The 4,009-nt window shown below is 38.3% G+C and overlaps 1 long non-coding RNA gene across 1 annotated transcript; it reads right to left on the bottom strand.

Moving 5' to 3' along the window:
• Nucleotides 1-1,685: 1,685 nt before the first annotated feature.
• On the bottom strand, nucleotides 1,686-2,704 carry LOC131161427 (uncharacterized). The gene is made up of 3 exons (XR_009138456.1): nucleotides 2,310-2,704; nucleotides 1,903-2,013; nucleotides 1,686-1,797 (listed from the first exon to the last, which is right to left on the bottom strand). It is a non-coding gene; the product is annotated as an uncharacterized LOC131161427 (long non-coding RNA).
• Between the last annotated feature and the right edge of the window lie 1,305 nt (nucleotides 2,705-4,009).

Below are 4,009 nucleotides of genomic sequence, written 5' to 3'. Positions count from 1 at the left end.
GCGAGGAAGAATAAGAATAAGAATAAAAGGTTGAGAGCAAAAACTAGATAATGAAAATGGAAGAATGGAGATTATGGTTGAGATCTAATACCAAATGACGCACAACAGCAATAAGAAGTATAGCCAAGAGAGAAATTTGAAAGGAAATATAGGAGAGGAGAGGGGAAGAAGAAGAGAGAAGGAAAAGTGGATGGAGATACGATGGGGGGTAATCACAAGTTCACTTTTAATTCAAAATTCATCAAAAACTTACTTCCACGTTACTTCCACACCCTACACATAAGAAAACCTAAATTATAGGAAATTACACCTAAACCCTTAAAGATGCATGAAATTACAAACAAGCCCCCTAAAACACACATATATCACAAACAAGCCCCATATACACATAAGCTTACCACAAATAATAAACCAAAAAAATCTGGGTGCAGTACCCGACGCACCCGTCCAAACACCCACATCCCATTCTACATCAAATTACCTCTAATGGGTCAATCCAAAGGAATACAGAAAACATGAAAGAAAACATAAAAGAGCAAGAAAAAATGTCCAGCTACTCTAATGTGACTATATTCTAGGTTAAGACTGAAGTTTTTTTTGGACCCCCGGGGGGGGGGGGGGGGAGTCTGCATCAGGAAGCATGGAGTTTGAGCTTGGGATTTTCCATTGTGCTGATTTTAATAAAATTCAATCCAATTTGCAGTACATTTTCACCCAAATCCAAACAATTTTGAATCTCCAAGATTCAAAATGCAAAGCAAGTGAATTTAAGAGTGTCTAATGCGAAGGACCAAGCTAGAAATAGAATGCAGCAGTAGTGCATTGAAGTTACTAATAACTCTGCCTTGAGGAACTTTAATTACAATCAAGCTAATATTTCAATTTGATGATTGCAGCCCAACCTCATGGTGACATCAGAAGTGAATGGATTTAACCTTGATGAATGAAGGAAATTTTACATATTAACTGCAAGCGATGCAATAAACGTACTATACTTGTGAGTAATTACTCATTGACAAATTGAAATTCAATAGCTCAACAAACAACACAGTGTCACTCATAATCTGTAAAAGACACAACTCATTTTGTTTCCTAGCAAAATCTTCAAATTTCTAAAAAGATGGAAGGGCCAGGGTGGGGATCGCTGATGATAAGTCAAGCTTCCAGCACAAGAGACTAAGACCCAATTACCTTGCAAGATATCCACGACTAATAATGTTTCATTGTCACATTCCACTGCCATATTGCATGCATAGTGTGTTGCATCATGAGTTCATAACACATGACTCGCTTTTATTAAAAAATGCATTGAATGGATATGTGTCAAGATCCTAGACAATGCGGCAATAAAGGGTGGAAATATATAATAATAGCAATGACTAATTAGGTTACATTTATAAATTTTTTTAAGATAACAACATTTATAAAATTGTTAAGTCTCCTTCCAATGATTCAGTCCTTTTAAGAAATCTCTGATTCCCCGACCATACCCTTAAATCCTTGGTTACCAATTGTCCAACAGTGTGTGTGTGTGTGCACATGCGCACTTGTGAACTTGCTAATCAAGATTCAATATGGTTTGCCTGAATTGCCTTCAAACTAGTCATTTTTCTGCTGAGTATTTTTGGTAAACTAAAAACATTGTACCTTCACAGTGAGAAAATATGATCACAGCCGTGCACTTGCACGGAGAAGATAACACAGTTAGCGGGGATAAATTGCATACCAGAATGCGGCCATTTCACTGTTGAGCACTTGCTTGTGCAGCGTTTCATAGAAAATTCTCAATGGGTCCCTCTGATAATCAAGAACACGTGATCGATAACTACTTCTGCATTCTCAAATTAAACCAAGATAGGGTAATATAATGAAGAGCATAAAAAAGAACAAAGCATGGCGTACTTCCTCTGGAGGGTCTCGCTTGTGACCAGGCAAATCATACACCTTCCTCTCCCTCTTCTTCTTCGTCTCCTCCAAGTCTTCCTTCTTTTTTTTCTTCTTCTGCAGCTGCTGCTGCACCCGCAAACACGCCCACAGAAATCAAAACCAACACACAGCCATTAATCCACAACGCCGTGCTTATTTCTAAAAAAATCGTAACAAATCCAAACTGCTCATCAATCATCATTTGAAGGCCTAGAGCAGAGCCCAACGCAACAATCGGACTTAATTCACTTCACATCACTCCGCCTAAATTAATTTGCTAAAAAAATAAAATTAAATACTCGTTTTTCTTTCCTGAATTTTCTCGACAACCAAATTAAAGAAGAGAAAAAAAACAACAACAACAAGAAGATAAATTAGACAACCTCATCGGCCTTGTTGATGTTCTTTTTAGCAAGGGGCTTATCAAGATCATAGTCGTCGTCGTCATTGCAATCATCCTGTTTTTCTTCCTTCTTCACCTTAGCTTGCTTAAAGCGAGACTTGGGGGCAGCATTGGCAGGTGCCTTCTTGCGATCTTCTTGGTCTTCGACGACCTTCTCTTTCTTGACGGGCTTAGCATCCTTCTTCTCCTTGCGGCCCTCGACGAGAATAGAACCGAGGCTTTGGTTTTAGTCTTCGTCTTCGTCTTCTTCTTTGAAATCCTCCTCCTCCTCCTTCTTCACTGCCTTTGCATCTTCCGAAGGCATCTTTCCCGCGGGTAAGGGAACGGAGAAGAGAATCGGTGAGGATCAGAAGAAAAATGGTGAGGATGAAACTAAAGCCCTCATTCTGGCTTGGGTTCGGGGTTTTGCCCATCAGGCTTGAGAACTTCAAAATTTGGGAAGAGGGAACCAGCGCTCCGTTTTAACGGATATGCTAACGGGGAGTGAGAGTTGTGAGTGCGAACTACGAAGTGTGGAAAATTGAAATTCAACAATGGCCTCGGGGTTTTGGGCCCAAGGCCCATCAGGCAGCGCTGGCATGACAAACGGGCCGCCGCCTGATCCTTTGGCCTATTTGTTCTCTCGGAGGCCCATTCAATTGGAAGTACTAGTGTTTTGCAGCTTAGTAGATTTGCAAGAAATTCATGTAGTATTTAAGAATATTGATTTTGAAATTTAGATTTAGATTTATGTGAATTTTGGAAAAAATTTAATATATAATTTTATATTGTATTTTATCCAAATTCTTATAAATTCAAACCTAGGACTCTAATTTTATACTCTAAATATGTAGGATCAATATAATTTTATGTTATACTTTGTCTAAATTTGCACAAATTAAAATTTAAAATCTGAAATTTATATTATCAAATGTAAAATTAGACTATTAATTCGTCTCTTTTTCAAAGGTTCCAAGATGTAGGATTTATATTGAATCACCATTTAGCAGGGCTACTAGGACTTGGCTCTCTTTCATGGGCGAGACATCAAGTACATGCATCTTTACCAATTAACCAATTTCTAAAGGCTAGAGTGTGTCCTACAGAAATACCACTTCCTCGTGAATTTATTTTAAATCAAAATCTTTTGACTCAACTTTCTCCTATTTTTTCTAAGGGAACAATCCCATTTTTTACCTTGAATTGGTCCAAATATGCAGAAATTCTTGCTTTCGTGGAGGATTAGATCCAATAAGCTTGAAACTTCCGACATAGAAATCATTGAAATATAACAATGGACTCATGGGTATTACAACGAAGGCCCATCAAGTCATATTGGCAAGATAATTGAACCACACTTTACCTTCTCGAATTCTAACCAAAGATCACCTATGTTTGGGGTTGCAAATGAGTTAAGTTGCTCATGACCTACTCAGTACTCATGTAACGACTCAAGAATAATGTTATTTAAATAATAAAGAGAGAGAGAAATGAAAACAGTGACAAAAGGAGGCAGTTGACTTCATCGACGACATCGCACTTTGAAAAAATACCCAATAAATTTATCAAGGTCTTGTCGACGAATACAGGGGATTTGTCAACGAGGGTACAGCAGGACCTCGTCGACGAGGGCAAGCTTCGTCAATGAGAAAATACCGAGAGGGGTTTTAGGTCGTCTGAAATTCGTGGATGAGGAAGTAA

Source organism: Malania oleifera, chromosome 8, assembly GCF_029873635.1.
Source record: "Malania oleifera isolate guangnan ecotype guangnan chromosome 8, ASM2987363v1, whole genome shotgun sequence".
NCBI lineage: Eukaryota > Viridiplantae > Streptophyta > Magnoliopsida > Santalales > Ximeniaceae > Malania > Malania oleifera.
Note: the sequence above shows the minus strand (reverse complement) of the source record. Positions and strands in the feature narration are given on the sequence as shown.